General features: G+C 38.1%; 1 protein-coding gene across 1 annotated transcript in view; it reads left to right on the top strand.

Moving 5' to 3' along the window:
* SLC2A13 (solute carrier family 2 member 13) overlaps positions 1-24,876 on the top strand; it is a 373,732-nt gene that overhangs the window by 265,187 nt on the left and 83,669 nt on the right. The window lies entirely within an intron of this gene.

The following is a 24,876-nucleotide window of genomic DNA, read 5'->3' as shown; positions in this document are numbered from 1 at the left end:
ATTCTATCATTTTTGGAAGGCAAACTTTGAAAATTTACTTTAAACTGTGTAGGAGTACTTAATTTGCAGCGATAAACTCAAAGGTTAGCATGTCTTGAGTATTGTATATTATTAGATATTTGATGATAGAAATCTGTTTTTCATTCCACTGCTTTTTACTTGATACATCTAGTATAACTGGTAGTTTTCTCCACATGCATCCATATTTCATAGTTACCCAGTTTTGTGGAAACCTGTTACATTTTGTCATTAGCATTGGTGATTATGTCCGTTTTGTGGTAATTTCATCTTAGAACAATTGAAATGATGTACATTAGGACCAGCTTGTCAGTAGATTAATGAAGGCTGTAACTTCCACAGAGGCTTAAAAAATGCACGACTCATTTTTACACTTTATCAGTGTCATAAAGTCATTGCCAGTAGCCTAGCTGAAAATAAGAATTTAACTTTTTCAGCTACTTTTCTTTTGTTTGATTTTAACCTTTATATCATAAATCCATGCTGATTAGTCTTGGGAAATCAGTAATAAAAGTTGTTTCATAGAACTTGTAAGGAATTTTTAATATTATCAGTTTTGAAAGCAAAGAAAAATCTTTATGATAATTGATTAATATTTATACAAATGTTTAACATTGTATATTAACTCTGATACTAAATACTGAACTTACTGATTTTTCATTTTTGTCTTTGTGTGATTAATATGCAACTGTCATGCATATCTTCACAAAAGCTTAGTGTAAAATAATAAACATTTGAAATTGAAGATAATAATTCAAACAACAAATATTGGTTAAGGTAATCAAATTTGGCAAGGATGTGTATTATCCTCATTCATATATGCTATACAATTATGTATTGCACTGTGAATCAACAGAGACTTAATGAGTGGCAATTGGCATGTACTTATGTTGACACGGTTATAATTCTGTAATTTTCTTTTCATCTTTCACATTGTGTGTTGGGGGGGAAGGTATTGGTTTACTGTATAGGATAAGAATAAACTTCAGAAATCTGAACATGCTAAATTAATATTCCTGTTCTTTGCACTTAGAATTCCAGTGTGTATACCAAAGTGGTCTCTTATTCTTACCTACATGCACTGACAGTGTTATTTCAGTTCAACTTCAGAAGAATTATAAGAGGAGTTAGTATTGTACTTTTTTTATATCTATTCTATTATTATCTGTAGGCTACCTTATTTTACTTAATACCTAGATTGTTGAGAACTATATATGTGCAATAGAGGAACTCTGTATTTTAAAAAGCCATTTGTCTAATTATATTTTAAAATAATAACTTTTTGGTTCCAGTAACTACCCATTGCCAAATCTATTGACCTTCAGGGTAATATGAAAGGTTTCCCAAATTTGGGCAGACAGCATTCCAGATTAGGGAGTAGGATGTGTGCAGAAACAAGAGGAAGCTTAATATTTTCTAGAAACTGCAAGTACAGGATATTTTCTAGTTTCAAGTACTCAATTTCACAGAATCCACTTTTTTCTTTCATTAAACTATGTGCCTTATATATCTAATTTTTTGGAAATGACCTGAGGAGCAGTAATTTAAGCTCTGTCATTTGGGGGCAGAGTGGGGTGGGGTAGGGGGAGCCACTGGCACTACAAATGTGTACACCATGGAACGGGGCCCGAGAGTTCTTAAAAATGTTTAGGTGTGCTTAGCAGAGCTGCACTGATTCTATAATTCTGATGGGTCTAAAACTGTCTCCTATCCCTTTCTCTTTCTCCCTGTTTCAGGCATAGGGAGCTTACTGGCATGTCAGGGTCAGTTATCGTCAGTGAGCATCCTTTCCCATGGCCTGACCCAATCACCTTCCCCATCTCCTGCTTCCATTAGACAGATGGACACGTGCCCAGCTTTGCTGGGAGTCATCTGAGTTTGTAGAAGAGAACAGCTAAGGCCCTGCCCCAGCAGTGGCCTTTGTTGTGGTGTCTGGGGAAGATAGAGACTCCCCCCACCCCCCAATCCCCCCAGTACCCTTTCCATAGCCCTACTCCAGGTGTCTGTCATAGGCCAGTTCACAAATTTGAAGAACTTGGTTTTTCTAGTCATCTTTCCAGTTCATGTGGCAGAGGGGCAGAAGCCTCTGGAAAGAAGACACTGTCAATGCCCCTAGATCCTAGGGAAGGCTCCTATGGTAGTTCTTCTGTTGGCAGATGTCTCTCATACTACCAGGCATTGAATTTCAGGCAGATTTTCAAAAAATGGACAATGCCTATCAATCCATTCTGGAAACGTGGAGTGGGCTTTAAACAAAGGTAGGAAATAGGGAGAAATATACCTGAAGAGCCTGTTGGGAACTTAAATTGTAAGAAGTCATATGTACTAGAAATAAGGATTTTGAACTCACATTAAAAAACCTATATGAAACTATATTAGTAAGAATGTTATTATGAGATTTGTATTTTACAAAGATCTTCCTAGCAGCAAAGTAGAAATGGCAAAATAACAAAGTTTTAAGAGCCTAAACTAAGACCCACAGTGAAGGGATGAGATTATTGTCAGATCTTGGTGATGGAATGACTTATAATGTTATTTGTTAATGCTTTTTAAATGTCCAGTTTTTATGGCTTGTCTTCCCAGATAGAAAGAAAGTTGTAACTTGAAAGCAGAAAGTATGTTTCTTCTCTTTTTCCCCCCTCTTAGCTTTCTTTCTTAAAAATACCTAGCAACTAACATAAGGTACTTCTACTTGTTACGAAACTAACCAAGTACTGAGACCTGAAGTATGCGTGACTGTGGTGTTAACTTGTATGTTTCCCTCTGTGACTGCAATGATTACATAAACTGATTTGGAAATCCAGTAAGATATTTTTCTGTCAATCTGATTACTGCCTCAGCAAATTGAAGGTTCTCCAGCAAGTTCTTTGCAGTACCCTATAAAGCCTGGATTTGCACTGATAATCCTTACTCTTCAATTGATTAGATTCTTGCATTTAGCTTTCAGCACTTGCCTGTTTTGTTCTGATAAACTCAGTGGAAAGACATGAGAATCTAAAGATTTTAAACTGAAAGAATAAAGTAAAATTATATATAACAATAACAAAAAGAAAATAAAAAATAATACCCCCCAGAGAGAATATTTTTTTCTAAAAACTCAACAGAAACTTGATACCTAACCAGGAAAACAAAAAGAAGGGAGCAGCTATATAATTCTGAAAATAACTTAAGATCTAAAGCAACTTAAGACAAAAGCAACAAATTGAACATACACTAGAACAAGCTAAGATTTTTACACATAAACTAAACTCAAATAGACATGAATCTCTGAGACTCCAAGAGAGAGAAACTTAGTAATTATCCTGTCAGAGAGAAATTGGAGCAACAGAAATTGAGCACTAAAAAAAGAAGTTTAACTGCGCATTTACCCTGTTAGGAAGAGTCACAAAGGAACAATTTACCACCTAACTCAGAGAAGTGCTAAGGTAAGATAGTTATGAGCACCTCAGAAAAAAAAACAGAATCACAAAGAAAAGTAACCCTGGTAAGCTAGCACACTCACCATCATCATCATGACCAAGCTCAAGCTTCACAAATAAGAGTAGTCCCCAGCCATAGAGGCTCAGCTGTTCTTGGGTGAGTGAAATTAATGGAGTGAGGCATCAACTCTTGAGATTTTTTTAGGTCCCCTTTCCTAGTGTCCAAGTAGCTTGAAAGAACCAGCTTGCTTACTAAATGCCCTCCTCATTGTAATTGAGGCACTGGGGAAGATCAGCATTACTGATTTACAGTCATGTGCACACACACTATTATGGGCTTTTTCCCACTTTTCATTCTTTCACTTGACCTACATTGCTGAATACTATTTACCAATTGTTATGCCACCTGTTAAGGAAACCAAGCCCTTGTCAGGAGTTGGCAATATCTTAGATTGGCTTTTATTTACACTTTGAACCCATACTCAAGTTTCACATTTAAAAAATTTTTTTAATGTTTTTATTTATTTTTGAAACAGAGAGAGACAGAGCATGAGCAGGGGAGGGGCAGAGAGAGGGAGAGATACAGAATCCGAAGCGGGCTCCAGGCTCTTGAGCTGTCAGCACAGAGCCCAACGTGAGGCTTGAACTCACAGAGTGTGAGACCATGACCTGAGCTGAAGTCGGACACTCAACTAACTGAGCCACCCAGGTGCCCCTCAAGTTTCACATTTTTAGAGAAATGTGGGGACTTGAGTAGAAGCTGGTATGTCAGAATATATTTAGAAGTGAGCAAATATTTGCATTTAAGCTTTGAAAAAATACTTGAGCATTAAATTGTATTTGGCTGTATATAACAGAAGAACTCAAAATAACCATCTTAAACAAGAAAGAAATTTCTTTCACTCTTATGTAAAATAAACTCAAAGGTAGGGAGTTTGGAGAAAATGTACTAGACCTAGTATCATCAGGGATCCAGGCTCCTGTCTTTTTGCTTTACCTACTACACAAGTATTCTTCACAAGTTCACAAGGATGGTCCAAAATGGCTCCAGGAGCTCTGGGCTTGAAGGAAAAAATATAGAAGGAATAATGCTTCCCAGCTGAATCAACTCCCCTTGACTTCTTCCAGAAAATCCCACACAGTGCTTCTCACAAGCCAGAATGAGTCCTTGACCATTTTTTAGTTGCAATGAAGACTGGGGAATGTATTATTTTATTCAGCAGTTGGAAGAGGAAGGGGGGGCCACAATGTTCCCAGTCAAGAATCAGATTCTCCTACAAAGGAAGAAACAAAGAATGGATGTAGGAATAGACTACTAGCATGTTTTGATACAGCAGCAGAGAGAGAGGGAGGGAGGGAGGGAGGGAGGGAGGGAGGGAGGGAGACAGAGACCATATTTATGAGTGGTTTTGCTTGACAGCAGAAAAAATGGATTAATTAACCAAATAGGGTTCTACCCATTTTCATGGTTTAGTTCTCTTTATGGTGATTAGAAGTCTTAAGGTTAACTTTACAGGTGTCAAGAAAAATGGCTGTCTTCAGTAACTTACCTCCAGCTTTGCAAGAAAGAATCGTTAAAATCTCTCATTTGTTTTATTTCTTTGCTCTTGTAAGCCAGTCAGATAGCTGTCCTTTGTCATGTTTGTTCAAAATAAATGATTTGAGTATTTTGTTCATCTATTCAAAAGCAGTGGTCATGGCAGCCACTATTTACTATACAGTCATCATTACGTCAGCTACTGTGCTAAGGGCTTTACATGGAACCTCTTTTCTATCCTTTAGCAAAACTGAGGTAGATGCTGTTGTTTCCCCCATTTTGCCAATTACACTGAGGCTTAGGGAAGTTAAGGGAACATTAGAAGATCATATGGGTTAGCAAACACTAGAACTGGGCTTTAAGAACACAGCTCTTAACCACTACACTATTCATTCTGAAATTACCAATTAAGCAGTGGGATACTCTTGTCCAGAGAGTATGTCACATACCCTTTGGGAAGTGAATAATAATTCCTTATGATCAAAGGCCAGTAGGTTTAAAAATTAATGTGTTTTCACTCATTCACTGAAATTGAGATGACTTTTCTGAGAAATCTTTTTTGTGAGTTGTAGTCTAAAGTTTTTTTTTTTAATTTTGTTCACCTATTTCATTTACCTGTACTTATTCAGCTCAGAAAAATTTTTTTCTGCTGTTTTAAGGATTATCATAGAATGTCTTTGGTATAAAAATAAGTGCTTAAGTTAAAGTAAAATCATTCTAAAATATTTTAAACATTCAACCACCTTGGGTTCCCTTAGAGCAGATATCTGAGCTACAAAGTTTTGAATATACGTATCTGATCCAAGTTAAGTTGTAGTTTTTATTTTGTTTGGATGAGTGTTGTTACACAAATAGATAAATATGGAAAAAGTAATTTAGAAGCAATTATAGATGAGATGCACTTACAAAGAAATACCCTTTAGACAAATTAGACTGTATCTCTACATTCAGATGAGAAAATGAAGACCATGAAAGCCATTCTCTTCCTTGTTTCTTCCTCTAGTTATGGAGATGAATTATACAAGAGAGCCTGAATATTTTTCTTAAGGAGAATATTTCATGAAGAGAATATTTTTACCTCTTATCCCCAACATCACTTAACTGATTCCTATTGGTTTCATCCATCTTCACTTCTTCATAATTTTGTGAAAATTCTGTTAGTGTGGCAGGCTCTACTTTTAAGAGCACTTGAGTACACTAAATGGAGTTGCAGACATCAGAAGACATGATGATATCCAGGGAGATGACTGCAGGGCTATCTTATTTCATCTCTATCACACAGCACAGTTTTCAAATCAAACATCATTCTGGGACTCTGAGAGCTGATTCTTTCTCTGACTCTGCAAGCAAAACTCTCATTGTCCTTGACATTCAAACATATCGTTTACTATAAAATAAAAAAACAAATAATCACGGAAGAACTGATAAGCAAATCCATATAAGCCAGAATATATTTGTCCTTTTGATTTTGTTGTCTCTGTATGAAGCACTTACAGTATGATAAGCTTAGTGCCAAGTGTTGTAGTATTTGATGAAAAAAGCAAAACAGACATCACTATGTTTTTTAGTGCGTAAGGAGATACTTGGGTAGTACTTAAAAACAGAACCATCAATTATCAAAGCAAACAAATGGACAAATATGGGGCACCAAAAGAGAGGCAGTTTTAAGAAGTGTTTGCACAGATAGGTTAAAAAAAAATTAAGTGCTCACGATAAAACAACCTATTTTTTGTGTTTACAAAAAGAAAATATATTAAAGCCAGTGTGATCATGCATTCACAAAGAATGCAGATACTGTATACTGAAATTTCAGTTTGTTATACTTAAAATAGTGAAAGTTAATAGGTTCATAATAAAAATTGATTTCCCTTTTCCAAACTTGTAATCTATAAATCATTTGTAATTGCTTATCAGGTGTGTTGGATTAATTTTTCTTTTTGATTTTAAAAGTCACAAATTTACATAACTGCATATGTAAAACCCGCATCATTGGGGGAAGTTAGGAAGACCCTCAGTTCACCTCCTCGCATGGAAACACCAAATCCACACCTACGTGTAGAGCAATTTCTCTTGAAGAACTAAGGGCTGATCGATCAGCTTCTGCACAACAAACGATAGAGGGACCTTACAGAGAAGGGTAGTAGAGATAAAGACAGAGTAACAACAGGAGCCATACCCCCAACACTGCAAACTGTAGCAGGGAGGGATATCACTGTGTGGCCCATGTGCAGATTTAATCACTATGGGGCATAGCAAAGAAAAACACAAACAGTGATTTAAAAGGCAACTAGACTATAAGTGAAGAAAATCCATGTACTAACTGTAGAGCATTCACCAAATGGATGGGGAAGTGCTAGAACTCTCTCTAGGGTCAGAGTTGCTGGTGAGAGCCATTTTTGTATTTCCCTTCCAACTTGAAGAGCATGCAGGAGAAGGGTCCAGGCCCTCTAGCTGACCTGCTAGGACTTCCCCTTGGGCCCCACCTTGGGCTTCTCCACTGTAAGCAATGCAGCCTGCTTGAGATTCTCTCTCTCTCTTCCTCCCCTCTGCCCCTCCTCACCCTCTCTCTCTCTCAAAATAAATAAATAACATTTAAAATGGGATCCCAGACCCCTAGCCCACACCAGCTCCAGTCATCCTGCCAAGGCAGTGCCAGATAGTATACTTTGGCAGGCCCCCTGGCCTGCACTTGATCCAGCCATCCCACCAAGGTGGCCCCAATATGGCACACTTCAGGACCCATGTACTCCAGCCCCTACTGTCTCACCAAGGCAGCCCTGTCAAAGTTCATACCAGGATACCTTACCCCATTCTCATCCCCCTTGTCTCCCATCAAGGCAGTCCCAGAAAGGTATGCCCCAAGATTCTCAGCCCTTGCCCACTTGAGCTCCAGCAGCTTGCCAAAAGCTTCCAAACTACACACAGTCTATGCAGGTGTCATTTCTATACCAGTCCTTTTTCAATACTCGGAGAGGTAACTGTTCTGCCTCATAAAAACAGAGAAAGTCGAACAAAATGAGGAGATAGGAATGTGTCCCAAACAAAAGAACAAGGTAAAACCCCTGTAGGGGTGGGGGTGGGATGGGGGGGACCCTAATGAAATAGAAATAAGTAACTTACCTGATAAAGAGTTCAAAGTAATGGTCACAAAGATGCTCACCAAGCTTAGGAAAAGAATGGAAAAGCAGAATGGGAACTTCTGAATCACTATGAATGAATCACCAGCAGATGAAATGTTAGAGAAGAATGGATCAGCAGTCTGGAAAACAGAGTAGTGGAAATCACCCATTCAAAACAGGACAAAGAAAAAAGAATTTTTAAAAGTAAGATAGGTTAAAGGACCTTTGGGGCAACATCTAGCATACTAACATTCATATTATAGGTGTCCCAGAGGAGAAGAGAGAGAAAGGGGCAGAAAACTCATGTGAAGAAATAGTGGCTGAGAACTTCCCTAACCTGAAAAGGAAATAGAAATCCATGTTCAGGAAGCCCAGAGGTTCCCAAACAAGATGAACTCAAAGAGATCCACCAAGACATACAATTAAAATGGCAAAAGTTAGGGGTGCCTGGGGGGCTCAATTGGTTAAGCGTCTGACTTGATTTTGGCTCAGGTCATGATCTCACTGCTGGTGAGTTCGGGCCCCACCTTGGGCTTCTCCACTGCAAGCAATGGAGCCTGCTTGGGATTCTCTCTCTCTTCCTCCCCCTCTGCCCCTCCTCACCCTCTCTCTCTCTCAAAATAAATAAATAACATTTAAAATGGCAAAAGTTAAAAATGGAGAATCTTAATGGCAGCAAAAGAAAAACAAATAGTCACATATGAAGGAAAACCCCATAAGTTATCAGCTGGGTTTTCAGCAGGAACTTTACAAGCCAGAGGAAGTAGCAGGCTATATTTAAAGTGATGAAAGGAAAAACTTATAAACAAGAATATTCTGCCAGTAAGGTTATCATTCAGAATTGAAGGAGAGATAAAAGAGTTTTCCAGTCAAGCAAAATCTAGAGGAGCTTATGACCACTAAACCAGCCTTAGGAGAAATGTTAAAGAGCCTTCTTTAAGTGCAAGAGAAAAGGCCATAACTAGAAATAAGAAAATATATTCAAGAAATATATCTCACTGGTGAAGGCAAATATATAGTAAAAGCAGTGGATTAGCCTCTTAAGCTAGAGTGAAGGTTAAAAGACAAAAATAGAAATATCAGCTGTAACTGCAATAAATAAATAATGGATACACAAAATAAAAGGTGTAAAATATAACATCAAAAATATAAAATGTGGTAGGGGAATGTAAAAGTGTAGTGCTTTTATATATTTATTTTTTTAAGTAGGCTCCACGGCTTGAACTCAACTCACAACCCTGAGATCAAGAGTTGGATGCACTACCAACTGAGCCAGCCACGTGCCCTGCAGTGAAGTGCTTTTAGAACGTGCACAACTATCAGCTTAAAATAGACTTGTATATATATGTTAGTGTATATGAATCTCATGGTAACAGCAAAGCAAAACCTGCAATAGATACACAAAAAATAAAGAGAAGACAGTCCAAACATAACAATAAAAGGGGGGGGGGGGCAGAGTGCAAGATGAGAAGAAAGGAAAAGAGAAGAATTACAAAAACAACAAGAAAACAAGTAACAAAATTGCAATAAGTACATACCTATCAGGAATTACTTTAAATGTAAATGGACTAAATCCTCCAATCAAAAGACATAGGGTGGCTGAATGGATTTAAAAACAAACAACGCCCCCCCAAACAACATCTATTTAAATGCTCCCTACAAGAGACTCACTTCAGATCCAAAGACATAGACTGAAAATGAATGGATGGAAAAAGATATTCCATGCAAATGGAAATGAAAAGAAAGCTGAAGTAGCAATATTCCTATTAGACAAAGCAGACTTTGTAACAAAAGACAAAGAAGGACAGTACATAATAAAAGGATTATTCTGAGAAGATTTAACATTTGTCGATATTTATGCAGCAAACATAGGAACACCTAAATATATAAAACAAATAGACATAAAGGGAGAAATTGATAATAATACAGTAATAGTAGGGGACTGTAATACCCCACTTACATCAATGGATAGATAATCCAGACAAATTCAGTAAGGAAACATTGGGTTTAAACAACACTTAGACCAAATGGACTTAATAGATATATACAGAACATTTCATCTAAAACCTGCAGAATGCACAACCTTTTTTTTTTTTACTATTTTTTTAATTCTAGTATTAACATGTAGTCCTTTATTAATTTCAGGTGTACAATATAGTGATTCAGAAATTCTATACATTACTCAGTGCTCATCATCATAAGTGTACTCTTTAATCCCCATCACCTATCCCACCTACCTCCCCTGTGATAACCAAGAGTTCTCTAGTTTTGTCTCTCTCTCTTCCTGTCTGTCTTTTCCTCTGTTCATTTGTTTCTTAAATTCTACATATGAGTGAAATCATACGGTATTTGTCTTTTCTGACTTATTTCACTTAGCATTATACTATCTAGCTCCATCTGTGTTGTTGCAAATGGCAAGATTTCATTCTTTTTATGGCTGAGTAATATTCCACTGTGTGTGTGTGTGTGTGTGTGTGTGTGTGTGTGTGTGTGTCTGTGTCTGTACACACACACATACATACCACCTCTTCTTTATCCATTCATCAATCAAGGGACACTTGAGCTGCTTCCATAATTTGGCGATTATAAATAATGCTATAGTAAACATAAAGGGTGTGTGTATCCCTTTGAGTTATTGTTTTTGTATTTTTTTTGGTAAATACCCAGCAGTGCAATTACTGGATCATAGGGTAGTAGAAAAATTCCCAATAAACAATCTAACTTTACACCTAAATGAACTGGAAATAACAAACAAAGCCCAAAGTTAGTAGAAGGAAAGAAATAAAGATCAGAGTAGAAATAAATAAAATAGAAACTTTAAAAACCAACAAACAAAAGATCAACAAAACTAAACACTGATTCTTTGAAAAGATAAACAAAACCAATAAACCTTTATCATACTCCTCAAGAAAAAAAGAAGGTTTAAATAAATAAAATCAGAAAGCAAAGAGGAGAAATTGCAACTAATGCCACAGAAATGGAAAGAATCCTAATACTTTATAAACAATTATATACCAACAAATTAGACAACCTCAAAGAAATGGGTAAATGTGTAAAAATATACAATCTTGCAAGATTGAATCATGAAAACATAGAAAACATGAACACACCAATTACTAGTAGTAAAATTGATTCAGTATTTTAAAGCCTCCCAACAAACTAAAGTTATGTCCAGTGGCTTCACAGGTGATTTCTACTGAACATTTAAAGAGTTAATACCTGGAGCACCTGGGTGGCTTAGTTGGTTAAACATCCGACTTCAGCTCAGGTCATGATCTCACGGTTTGTGAATTTGAGCCCCACGTAGGGTTCTGTGCTGACAGCCTGGAGGCTGCTTCAGATTCTGTGTCTCCTCCTCTCTCTGCCCCTCCCATGCTCATGCTCTGTCTCTCAATAAAAAATAAGTGTTAAAAAAATTTTTTTAATAGTGAATACCTGTCGTCCTCAAGTCATTCCAAAAAAATTGAAGAGGAAGGAACACTTCCAAACTCATTTTATGAAACCAGTATTATGGTGATACCAAAGCAGACACACTACAAAACAAAACAAACTACGGGCCAATATTACCCATAAACATAGATGTAAAAATCCTTAACAAAATATTAGCAAATCAGATTTTAAAATAACATTAAAAGGATCATATTCATCAAGTGAAGTGGAATCTATTTCAGGATAATAGAATATTGTATGTTAACCATACTTTATTTAAAAGAAAAGAAAAAAGAACAATTAGCATAGCCTTTCAATTCCATTGTTCTGAGAAATATTTCTAAAGCTTATTTTGATGAAGTCTCCCCATAATATTTCAAGGAAAAATTAACTACATAAAAAAAATAAGTAAAATTTTCCTTCATTTTAACCTGTCAAATGAAGAAAGAATGTAATTTCCAAAATCCATCAGACTCACACCCAGAACTGAGTTTACACCTCCCATGCCTATCTCGGTTCATAAGTCTCCCCCTTTCCACTATGGATGTGTTCCAAAACCCACAGAGGGTGGCTGAAACTGCAGATAGTACTGTATTCTATGTGTACTATGTCTATTTTCTTATATAGACAGCACAGTAAGAGATGAACAATTACTGATAATAAAAGAACAGTTATAACAGTACATTGTAATAAAAGTTACATGAATGTGGTGTTTCTCTCAAAATACCTTATTGCACCATACTCCCCCTTCTGTAGAGGACTGTAGTGCTCTTGAAACACCACCGAAAACTGGGTACATGACAGAATCCAAATGTGTTTATACAAGTGTTTGGTCTTCATGGATACTGAATATAAAATCCCTCAGTAACAGATACCTTGCTTTTTTGAGTACTTAATGTGTATTTTATATGTTAAACAAAAGAATGTTATTTCTTCTATTTTTTAAGTTTTTTTTTAATTTTTCTTAATGTTTATTTTTAAGAGAGAGACGGAGAGTGGAGAGGTGGGGGCAGAGAGAGAAGGAGGCACAGAATCCAAAGGAGGCTCCAGGCTCTGAGCTGTCAGCACAGAGCCCGACATGGGGCTTGAACCCACAGACCACAAGATGACGACCTGAGCTGAAGTCAGGCGCTCAACCAACTGAGCACCCAGACGCCCCTTTTATGTTTTTTTAAAACCAACTTTAGTGAGATGTAATTTACATACCATGCAATTCACTCATTTAAATTGTACAATTCAATAGTTTTTGTATGTTACAAATTGTCTTTTTTTATGTTTCAAGTTTTTATTTAAATTCTAGTTAGTTAACATATAGTATAATATTTGTTTCAGGAGTAGAATTAATGACTCATCACTTACATATAACACCCAGTGCTCTTCATGTCAAGTACCCCCCTTAATACCCATCACCCATTTAGCCCATCCCCCCACCCACTCCCCTCCAGCAATCCTTAGTTCTCTATAGTTAAGAGCTTTTTTTATAGTTTACCTCCTCCTTTTTTTTTTCTTTCCCCTATGTTCATCTGTTTTATTAAGTTCCTCATTTGAGTGAAATCCTATGGTTATGTCTTTCTCTGACTGACTCGTTTTACTTAACATAATACACTCTAGGTCCACGTTGTTGCAAATGGTAAGATTTCATTCTTTGTGATGGCTGAGTAATATTCCATTGTGTGTGTGTCTGTGTGTGCATGTATATACATATATGTGTTAGTACATACATATATGTACATACATATACGTGTACACACACACACACCACATCTTCTTTATCCATTCATCAGTTGGTAGACATTTGGGCTTTTTCCATAATTTGTCTGCTGTTGATAATGCAGTTATAAACATCAGGGTGCATGTGACCTTTTGAATCAGTAGTTTTATATTCTTTGGGTAAATACCGAGTTGTACAATTGCTGGGTCATAGGGTAGTTCTATTTTTAACTTTTTGAGGGACCTCCATACTGTTTTCCAGAGCTGCTGCACCAGTTTGCATTCCCACCAACAGTGTAAGAGGGTTCCCCTTTCTCCTCATCCTCACCAACATCTGTTGTTTCTTCTGTTGTTAATTTTATCCATTCTGACAGGTGTGAGGTGATATCTCATTGTATTTTTAATTTGTATTTCCCTGATGATGAGTGATGTTGAACATCTTTTCATGTGTCTGTTAGCCATCTGAATTTCTTTAGAAAAATGCCTATTTCTGTCTTGTGCCCATTTCTTCACTGGATTATTTGTTTTTTGGGTGATAAGTTTGATATGTTCTTTCTAGCTTTTGGATGCTAATCCTTTATCACATATGTCATTTGCAGATATCTCTTCCCATTCTGAAGGTTGCCTTTTAGTTTTGTTGACTGTTCCTTCACTGTGCAGAAGCTTTTATCTTAATGACCTCCCAGTAGTTCATTTTTACTTTTGTTTCCCTTGCCTGCAGAAACGTGTCTGGTAAGAAGTTGCTATAGCCAGTGTTAAAGAGGTTGCTGCCTGTGTTCTATTCCAGGATTTTTATGGTTTCCTGTCTCAATTTAGGTCTTTTATCCATTTTGTACTTATTTGTGTGTATAGTGTGAGAAAGGGTCCAGTTTCATTCTTCTGCACATTGCTATCCAGTCTTCCCAATGCTTTTGTTGAAGAGACTTTTTTCCATTGGATATTCTTTCTTGCATTGTCAAAGATTAGTTGACCATAGTGTTGTGGGTCCATTTCTGTGTTTCCCCTGTTATGTTGATCTACATGTCTATTTTTTGTGTTAGTAGCATACTGTCTTGATGACTACAGCTTTGTAATATGGCTTGAAGTCCAGGATTGTGATGCCTCCAGCTTTGCTTTTTTTTTTAAAGATTACTTTGGTTATTCAGGGTCTTTTGTGGTTCCATACAAATTTTAAAATTGCTTGTTCTAGCTCTGTGAAAAATGCTGGTGGTATTTTGATAGGGATTGCATTAAATGTGTAGATTGTGGGGCACTTGGGTGGCTCAGTCAGTCAAGCGTCCGACTTCAGCTCAGGTCATGATCTCACATGGGCTCTGTGCTTACAGCTCGGAGCCTGGAGCCTGCTTCAGATTCTGTGTCTCCCTCTATCTCTGCCCCTAACCACTCGAATTCTGTCTCTCTCTCTCTCTCAAAAATAAAGAAACATTTAAAATAAATGTGTAGATTGTTTGAGTACAGGATATAAAATCAATGTACAGAAGTCTGTTGCATTTCTATACACCAATAATGAAATAGCAGAAAGAGAAATGAAGGAATGTTATATCTTCCAAAAGGGATACCTTTACTTGCTTTTAAATTTTCATTTTTCTGGGGTGCCTGGGTGGCTCAGTCGGTTGAGCGGTTGACTTCAGCTCAGGTCATGATCTCGTGGTTTGTGAGTTCGAGCCCCGCGTCGGGCTCTGTGCTGACAGCTCAGAGCCTGGAGCCTGCTTCAGATTCTGTGTCTCCCTCTCTCTGACCCTCCCCCGTTCATGCTCTGTCTCTCTCTGTCTCAAAAATAAATAAACGTTAAAAAAAATTTTTAATAAATTTTCATTTTCTAATTCTAAAAAGTTTCAGAAGAGAGAATATGTATGACCATGGTTTCTATGGATGAAAAGGTATTTTTGAGGTGCTCAGAATTAAGAATTTTACTATTATATTTAAAAATAGTACAATGCTGGGCACCTGGGTGGCTCAGTCTGTTGAGCATCCAATTCCTGATTTGGGCTCAGGTCATGAGCCCAAGGTCATGGGATTTAGCCTACATCAGGCTCCGTGCTGAACATAGGGCTTGCTTGAGATTTCTCTCTCTCCCTCTCTCTCTCTCTCTCTTTCTCTCTTTCTCTCTCTCTTTCTCTCTCTCTCTCCCCCTCACCCCTCCCTCTCTCCTTTCCCTCCCCCTTCCCTCCCTTTCTCCTGTTACCACCCCTTCCCTCCCTCCTTCTTTCCTTCCCTCTTTCCCTATCCCTGAATCATGTGCTCTGTCTAAAAAAATGTTTTAATAACAAATAGAAATAGTACAATGCTAATTAAAAGAAATTATCCCTCAGTTTAGTGCTCTTGTAGTTGTCACTATGATCCAAATTGCAAGGTTAACGAGGAGCCCTCTACCCACCATATGCCTTGAAATATCAGCAAGTTCTTAATAAGTAAAAGAGGTAGTGTTAGGAGCACAATGCAGAAATCAGCAGCTCCCATCAGGTAAGTGTGACTGGTGAAATGTATATTGCAGTAGGAGTGTGTATTACACAACTTTTTAGGGACCCATCAGTGCTTATACAAATATGATCACAAAGACATAAAATAAGGCTTATATAAAAAGAGTTTTCAAATGGTGGTGATGGTAAATAAAATACAAAATAAAACTGTGGGGGCACCGGGGTGGCTCAGTTGGTTGAGGGTCCAACTTCGGCTCAAGTCATGATCTCGCAGTTAGCGGTTCAAGCCCCACATCAGGCTCTGTGCTGAGAGGTTAGGGCCTGGAGCCTGCTTCAGAGTCTGTGTCTTCCTTTCTCTCTGCCCCTCCCCCACTTTCTCTCTCTCAAAAAAATAAATAAATAAACATTAAAAAAAACTGTGTTTTTACTCTCAGTGTATTTACTGAAAAAGTTGTATATAAATGTCTTTGTATGGTTGTTCATATACTACACACATTTATCTAATACATATACATTTACAAATATGCATATACATGCCATTTTATATTCTTAAAGCTACAGTTGAGATTTGTGTTTTTAACTATGTTGACCAAAGGTTCCTATAATAGAATAGGAAAATACTTAGCCCTATTGAAGGTGACAGTCTTGGCAAATAGAGCTCTCTTCTTTTTACCACCCCTTTAGAGAGTTTATTTTGCACTTTTCTGCGATAAGATGGGAGATCCAGTCCAAAAATTCATAAAATATTAGACAGTCACAAGAAAGTAGGGCCTAAAGTACCAGTAAATGTTAAAAAGGAAGGAAAGAAGGGAGGGATGAAACCCACTCTGACAAATAGGCTGAATTTGCCCTATTTAATAGTATATCAAAGAACCAGAGCCTGTGACTGCTTTTAATCTGCAGGCCTTACTGCTGTGAATCATTTTTTTACATCTAGCTCAGGAATCTATTATATTCTTAGGTTCAGTTTCTAAGGGAAGAGATAAGAAATCAGACTGTGTTCCAGACATTTGGAAATATGACTGTGTTCCAAAGTCCATTTGTGTATGGATTTGATCAGAAAGCTATGAATTCTAAGGAACAATTCATAGCTTGATGCAAGGCTCAATCCTGTGACCTTGTGGCTCAACATATGGGGAATAAGGTATAACTTCTCTAATAGAACTACAGAGAGAACTACTAAATCTGCTGTCAATATAAGTGACACTCATTCTTCACTTTACTTATTCAGCAAGTATTTCTTGAACCCTTATGTATCAGGTAACATGGAAATCACTAGGAATAAAAGATGTACCAGAAAAAAATCTCTACCTTGAGTTTCACAGTGCAGTAGAGGAAGGAAAACACATTATAAACCCTTAGACATATAATGAGATGGGAAGTAACGATAGTAGGCTTTTGTTGTCCTCTGACAGCATAGTGATCTGATTTTGCTACAGTCAAGAAGATTTACAGAGGAGATGATGCCGAATGTGAATCTTGATGCCTGTGTGTAGGAAAATGAAGGTGGAAAGTAACAGTCTAGACAGAGACAATAATATGGGAAAAGCATAAGAGCATGTCCTACTCTGACCCTGCATTTCTTGTGGACTGGCCCATGGCACGTGGGGAGAAATAGCAAGAAAAGGTTGCCATGATCAGAAGGGGTAGAACGTGCCACAGTAAGGAGTTTGATCTTCATTGTACAGACAGTGGGAAGCTATTGCAGCATTTAAATAGGGGAGAGATCTGATTAGGTGAGATTTCAGACAGTAGAGAAGATGGAGTGGAACTTGGCTGGGGGCAGGAGGACGTGTTAGAAGACTGTCAGAAGAGTTCAGATGAGAGGTGGTAAGGGTGGAGGGTGTAGGAACTGCACATACTTGGAGGACAGACTTGAGGGACTTGTGGCTATTTAAATGTGGGTGTTCTGGATCACACTCAAGTTTTTAATTATGAAACACAAAAGAACACTAGGTTTGACAGGAAACCCAGAGATTAAACTCTAGGTGTGTTCAGTTTGATGTACTTATGAAGCATGCAGAAAATTGGGCATTTGGAAGTATGGGTCTGGCTACAAACTGGAGAAACAGGTCACAGAGTCTTTGCATATCAGTGATAGTAAAGGTCGCATAGGGTCATGCTTCCCCGCAAAAGTGTGGAGTAATGAAGGACCATTGCCAAGAACAGAAACAAAGGAGAAAGGACCAAGAAGAGAAAGAAAAGACTCAGGACCACCAGTCTGGGAAAAGGAGGAAACATAAAGGGAGTAGTGTCAAGGGATAAGGAAATGCCAGGAAAAAGGGAAACATTTTTAGTGAATTTTACCACAGAACAATAAATTAATACTAGAAAAGCACCCAGAATTAACAACAAGACGACCACTGGCAGTCTCTCTGAGAGCAGCTTTAGTGGAGTGGTGAGGCATGACTTGCCTCATGAAGTCAGTGCCAGTAGGTCCCCAGCTTTTTAAAATTCATTTACAACCATTTACTTAAGTCCTCCAGCACTTTTTTTTTTTTTACATTCACACAAGTTCCCTACTTACACAGTCCAAATAAGACAGAGGGGTCACCTGACATCCACACCGTGGCCAAGAAAGAAGGCAGGTGTCCTAGAGTTCTCTTTGTAGTGTTCATGGGGAAACCCAGTCGTGCAGAGGGCTACAAGCAAGGCGGGTTGTTGTCCCCTCACCTCCCAGTTAGGGTAGTCTCTGGTCAATTTGGTTCCAAGTCACCTGCTGAAAGCAGCAGGGCAGTAAACAGTGAGAAGGGGATGGCAGGGAAAGTCTAGAGTAGTTGTCATGGGGCACATAGTGACATTAGTGCACAAAGTAGGGTGTTAAATTCATGCACGAGGAACAAGCGAATGAACACAGTTTCCCACAGAGAGTGGAAGTGGGCCTGTACCAGCAGATTACCATAACAGCTGCAGTTGCCATCGCCAGATTGTCTGAAAGTTAGGCCACGCCAGCGAGAGGCATTTTAAGACCAAACACTGTTCTTAATGCTCCATCTCATTGGGCTTAATGACACATACTTAAAAACAAATGGACCATTCTCTAGAGGGCTGAGTTCACACTTGACTTCACAGAGTAGAAACTAAAAATGTTCTGAATTAACCCAAATCAATTTTTTAAAGATTTGCTGAGGAGAGAGGAAAGGGCACCTTTGGTTGAGACCCTGGCGCCATATGAAACATGTAAACACTTGATTAAATGAAAATAGGCCATCCCTTCTCTCCTTTAGACACTAAGCTTTTATCCTGCTCTTTTTTTTTTTTACTTTAATTGGAAACATTTTAAAGTTTCAGAACCAGTTTTGTTCTAAATAAGTGAACACATTTTTCTCCCTTTCTAAAAACGTCAGAGATTGCAAGCGTAAATCTTTCTTCTCTTCAGCTATCAAGTAATGAACTATTTGGTTCCAATTGTAATTATTATCTAGATTATATATTTTCCCATGTGTTGTTGGAATGTCTAATATGCTCTGCATTCAGTTCCCCTAGCAGTTTCTAGAAGAAGAACATCATTGGCCATCGTATAACTTCCCCAGGTGAAAGTATCCACAGCCAAGAACAATAGCATGAATCTAGGCACGTTTATTTACCACACATTATCTTCAGATATCATAATGTCCTATTAAGAAATTTTGCAGGATGTGATTTAAAAGAGGACCCACTCGGCACCTGTTGGGATGAGCCCTGGGTGTTGTATGGAAACCAATTTGACAATAAATTTCATATTAAAAAAATAAAAATAAAATAAAAGAGGGCCCTCTCTTACTGTGGCTCTTTTCTTTAGGCTTCAAGGAAATTAGCCCTTCTAGCTGGTGTTTCTGAAAGTGAGTTATCAAAATTTACTAACCAATTTCATTTGGGTTGTGGCCTGAATGTTTGCAAATGTCAGCTTTAGCCTCTGGCAGTTTAAAAGCCGAGCTCAGCTTAAGGTATCCTCCAGCAGTTAGGTTTACCTTCTTTTTATTTCATTCTCATCATGACTCAGATATTCACTTCACTCCACCCACCCCTCCCCAAATTATTCTCCAGAAATGGGCAGAACAGGCTAATGAACCTACAGTAATGCCTTGATTTATAGAGTTGTCATGCTGATTTCTTCAATATACATGTATTGAGGAACCAGCCTACAATGGGGTGTAGCAGATAAGAGTTGATAAACATGGTCTTTTTTCCCTTGGGATACAGTCTTCACAGTCTATTTGTAAACCAGTCGGTAAAGAACATTGGAGTTCTATGATGGAGATGTGCACAGTGCACGGAAGTGGGCCATCTCTTCATCAACTGTACTACATATTGATTTGTAAAATAGTGTGTATCAGTAGGGAGGAATCCCCATTTTGTTTAATTCATTTGGCAATTCCTTTTATAAAGCACAGTCCTTTTGCAAATACCTTCTTAGTTCATTTCTCTTGTAAATTTAGAGCATCTTAAAGTAGGGCACACTTATAATTCTTGTCCTTGAAATCAGCATGCAAGAGTAAATATTTGTTAGATGTCACAGCATTGTAATCTGTTTTAAACTGTTAAAGTTTGTGTGAATTAAGAGTTAGCGTATATGTATTTCATTTTCTTTCATGTAGAATCTTGCAGCTGAGTAGTTTCTTAGAGATCATATGCTCTTGAGATGGAAAACTTGAAGTCCAGAATTTAGGACTCACTCCAGTCCACAGTGTGAAAGAAGATAAGTGGGGCCTAATTTGCCAGTTTGCTTTTCACACAAAAATGTTTTCATCTGTGTTTAGAGTATTCTTAGGAGCATGGATCTAGCACCAATATATTTAAGTTCTCAGCTTTTATATGTATGAAACATGACGTAAATTCATCAGGTCATGTTCAAGAAAGCCTTACAGAATAAATTGTGAATTAAAAAATAGATGTTATTCTCTTTTCATGCCATTTGTTAGAGCCACAATTATGATACATGCTCTCTAAAAGGTCAATTAGCAAATTCCTCAGGATATTTAAAGTTTCGTGTCACCTTCTAAATGTCATGTTGAAGATAGAAATATTGTTACATTTGGGAGAATTTTTTGCCATAAAATAGCCTATATGATGAAAAAAATGCAGGTCAAGAATGAGGGAGTGGTAGGGAATTTTATCTTGCTTCTGGAAGCCTGAGTGTCTCTAGGTCCAGATGACTGTCTGTCGTGGCAAGGAAATGGAATACTGTTTAATATTTGGCCTCTTTTCCCTGACTGACCCACATGAACCAGTATGGAGGACAAGTATGGAGAGTAGAGAGGACAGCTTCTCGAGTTTTTCTCAACAAGGGAAGGGCTTCACATTAACTGTGGTGTATTCTAGAAGAGGTTGGAAAGTAGAAAGAGAAGAAAATAACCAATGGAACAGGGTGTTCATGCTGGTGAAGAGATCGAGATGAAAAACCCTGGTGGAGGGATGACCTTTTGCAGAGCCTGGAAGAAAAGAGGTGAAGATAGACCTGGCTGTCGAGATCTTTGTTATGTCTGGATTTAAAGCTGAGAATGTTCCTGTCTCATCCCTTCAGTTTTCACTTCAAGCCAGGCAAGGCCATCTTCTAAGAGATGTGGGGGGTGTGGGAGGGATAGGTTTGGGGTCAGAGGAGAGTTGGTGTTTGGGGCATCAGTTGTGGAAGTGGGGAAAGGCACTGACTGACAGGTAAAAGTTCCCTGGTAGCAGTGAGGATCCAGCTGTGGTTGGCTGAATACTATGAATGTGTACTTTTATCGGTGGGCCTGGATGTGTTAATTCTCCATCAGTATGGAACAACCTAGATATAGAAGGAAAAGAACAAAGACGACTGGAAAGTGTCAAACATTAAAGTGTATAGAGCGATGTATAAAAGGACCAAAATACAAAGATTTGGAGGGTCTGGTGAGAGTGGTAACAAGATTCACCATGAAAGTTTTGACAGATGAGGACAAAATGCCATGGAGTGAGTGAAAGATCAGAAAGAAAGGAGTGTAGAAGGTTTCTGAGGTAGCAAAGCAGTTGTCTTAGAGTAAGGAAGTGAGATCTGTAAGGAAAGGAATGAGAAATATGCATGTGAGGTCAGAGTATGTGTTCCAGATCAGGGATCAGCAAACTTCCTATAAAGGGTCAGATAGTAAATATTTGTGGCTTTGTAGGCCACATGGATTCTTGGCTCTGCTGTTGAAGCTTGAGAGCCATCATAGACAGTAAGCAAACAAATGGGCATGGCTGTGTTCTAGTAAAACTTTATTTGCAAAAACAGGTGGTGGTAGTGGTCTCATTTGTCTCAAGGACTGTAGTTTGCTGACCTCTAGATTATGACAATTTCCAGTATGTGGGCAGAGTTAAGTAGAAGTGCATACTAGTAGAAAACAGGGGGCTAAGGTGCTTCAAGATTAGTTTATTGACTACAAACCATCCAGATCGAACAGACATTTAGAGAAAACTCCACTATCAACAGAATATACACTCCTTAAGTGCACAAGGAACGTTCTCCAGGATAGATCACATGCCAGGCCAGAAAACAAGCCTCAATAAATTTTAAAAATATGAAATCATACTGAGTATATTTTCCATTAGCATTGGAGTGAAATTGGAGGGGTGCATGAGTGGCTCAGTTGGTTGAGCATCCAACTTTAGCTCAGGTCATGATCTCACAGTTCGTGGGTTTGAGCCCCATGTCAGGTTCTGTGCTAACAGCCCAGAGCCTGGAGCCGGCCTCAGATTTTGTGTCTCCCTCTCTCTCTACCCCTTCCCTACTTACAGTCTGTCTCAAAAATAAACATTAAAACAATTTTAAAAGAAATTAGAAATCACTAACAAAGAAATTTGGGGAATTCACCAAGATGTGAAAATTAAATAATACTTCTTAATCTGGTGGGTCAAAGAAGTCACAAGGGACATTAGAAAATTCTTTGAAATGAATGAAAATGAAGACCAAACATACCAAATATGGGATGCAGTGTTCAGAATGAAATTCATAGCTATAACTTCCTACATTAAGAAAGAAGAAAGCTGTCGAATCAAAAAGCTAATCTTCCATCTTAAGACAGTAGACGTGTAAGAAAAAAGGAACAATAATCAAAAGGGTCTGAAATGGGCTAAGGAGATGGAATAGAAATAAAGCCCAGATAGAGGAGAAAAACAATTTCTCTGTGATGGGAGCAGAGGGAAAGTAGGATGGTTTCTGTGTTTGCTGTAAGTGTATAAAGTTCCCATCTTTACCATTTTCATCTGTTTTCTTTGTGAAGCTGGATATGAAGTGACAAAAAGGCATAGAGCTTTGGAGATTTGAAGAATACTCCTTGTGTCGTATGGTTGAAAAAGTCCTTGTATGGATGGAATTGACTAGAGGGAATTATTAAGAATGTCAGGCCATCGAGGATCCTTTTGAGGCTGCCAACAGTGTATTAGAGAGGAACTACTGATCTACCCTGTTGTGTGATGCCCTCAGCTGCACTTGAATATCCTGGGGAAGGCACAGTAAAGGCAAATGTTCGCACTCATATATGGCCAGGATTTTTGCTTGTCAGCGGAGATAGAAAGATATGGGCAGGGAAATTTAGGATGTTGCTTAGTCAGGCGAGATGGAAAGATAAATGGGCAGGGAAAATTAGGATGGTCAATAAGCTAGAGAAGGATGGACGTAAAAGTAAAAAGCTAATGAATAGGGAGCAAGTAGAGGGGTCAATTAAGTGGAGATCATATAGGCAAACCAGCTCCTCAAGGGTAGGGAATCTGTTTTGTTTACTAATGTGCCCCAGCCCTCAGAATATTCACTGGCACATAAGTGGAAAATACTTGTACTGAATGAATCACCATGGCAGAGCGAGAATCATTTATCAGCAAGCTGGAAGAACAGTAGGTTGTGGTCAGGGTCAGAAGCTTGAATGGAGAGTCAGATGGAGGAGGTAAAGTGTCATGAATGAACATCTTGTATGTCTGACATGCACATGTAGTAGGTTTTTGGTAACTGTTAACCTTTATCATTACTTTCTTTGGCCTGTTACAGGAATTATGTTTAAAGAAATAAAGTAGAGTCGTTTCTCTACAATTGGATGAGTTGACCTCTCCCAAATAACTATCACTTAAAGCCATTGGAACAATCAGGGTTGTTAGATTCTACTTTACCTGGGTGGAATCAACCAACCAAATACTAGTAGGAATTACCCTCCTTTCATAATCAGCCTTCTAGCTATGAAGGCCAGAAGCCCAGAGTACTTCGAATGCTACCTGTTGTTCTGTTTAGTCTATCACAAGTGTGGACACTTTTATATTTATAGTGCTGTATCACCTTCCTAAAGTTATGTTGACCTTTCAGTGGGCTTTGAAAGGCCTTTTTTTCCCTTGCTTTTAGTACTGGCATAGCTTACTTTCATGAGTTTTTGCTTTATTGCATTTCACAGAATATTGTGTTTTTTACAAATTGAAGTTTTGTGGCAACCCCACATTAAGCAGGTCTGTCGGCACTATTTTTCCAGCAGCATTTGCTCCCTTTGTATTTGTCACATTTTGGTAATTCTCAAGATACTTCAGACTTTTTCATCAGTATCCTAGAACCAAATCTTCAGTACTTCCAAGCTATGCCTGAAGGAGTCTGAAATCTCATTTAAAATTAGGGATGGCTGTTTGCAAAGGAAAAGTTTACAGAAGGAGGCTGAAATGATAATCTTGTTTTTAAACAATGCTGTTGTTTTTCCATTTAGCTTAGTCAAAGAAGTATTTTGATTTTGAGAATTCACATCTTTTCTGAATAACTTGCTGTAGTTCTTACCCGGCACCCAGTAGTATAATTACTCGTACACAGTAAAAAAGTCTGTACTGACTGATCTTTAATTGTAAAATAAGCAGTCCTCTGAAATGCTCTTCTCTCTACTTCTTTGCCTGGTAAATTTCTTTTATGATCTACCTCAAATATCTCCTCTCACATTATCTCCAGTGCTTAACAGACAAATGAACAGGATTCAGTCCTTCGAGTCATTCACACTAATTTCTATTACACTGCCATTACTTATTTGTCTATATGTTCCTGTCCTTGCCTTTTATTTACCAAGGAGCGGGGACTTTGTTTTATTCATCTGAGTGTCTCCAGTGCCTGTGTGTGCCTGCCATGCAGGACATACTCCAGAATTGTCTGGCAAACGAGTTTGACAGCAAGAAAACACATTTACAAGTACTTTGCAGACTTGGGTTGGAAAACCTTGCCCTCTAAAGGATTTTGCCTCTTTAGGATTTTCTGCAATTAGGATACTGCTGTTAGGTGAGCAGTGATTAAT

This window comes from Acinonyx jubatus, chromosome B4, assembly GCF_027475565.1.
Source record: "Acinonyx jubatus isolate Ajub_Pintada_27869175 chromosome B4, VMU_Ajub_asm_v1.0, whole genome shotgun sequence".
Classification (NCBI taxonomy): domain Eukaryota; kingdom Metazoa; phylum Chordata; class Mammalia; order Carnivora; family Felidae; genus Acinonyx; species Acinonyx jubatus.
This window is presented reverse-complemented; position numbering and strand designations above follow the sequence as displayed.